The following is a 398-nucleotide window of genomic DNA, read 5'->3' on the forward strand; positions in this document are numbered from 1 at the left end:
TCCACATCCACATCCACATCCAAATGAATTTAATTTGCTACTACATCTTTCTAAAGTTGTCTGGAACCTCATTCTCTAAATCTTGTCTAAACTTCAAGAACCCTCAAAATCATTAATTGATTATCTAATCGGATCGAATAATTATTTTTAGAATAATTCAATTTTGGATCTAGGTACTCTTTAATGGATACAAATACCCCTGAACAAAGACAAATAAGCATTCAAAATCAAATTTTGACTAACCATTTACATCAGCAGATGAAACCCAGGAGCTAGACTCGAGGAAAGCTAGTGCATCATATTTTTTTATTGAATACCCCTGGACAAAGACAAATAAGAATTCAAAATCAAATTTTGACTAACCATTTACATCAGTAGCTAAAACCCAGGACCTAGTC

Source organism: Macadamia integrifolia, chromosome 2, assembly GCF_013358625.1.
Source record: "Macadamia integrifolia cultivar HAES 741 chromosome 2, SCU_Mint_v3, whole genome shotgun sequence".
In the NCBI taxonomy this organism is placed as follows: Eukaryota; Viridiplantae; Streptophyta; class Magnoliopsida; order Proteales; family Proteaceae; genus Macadamia; species Macadamia integrifolia.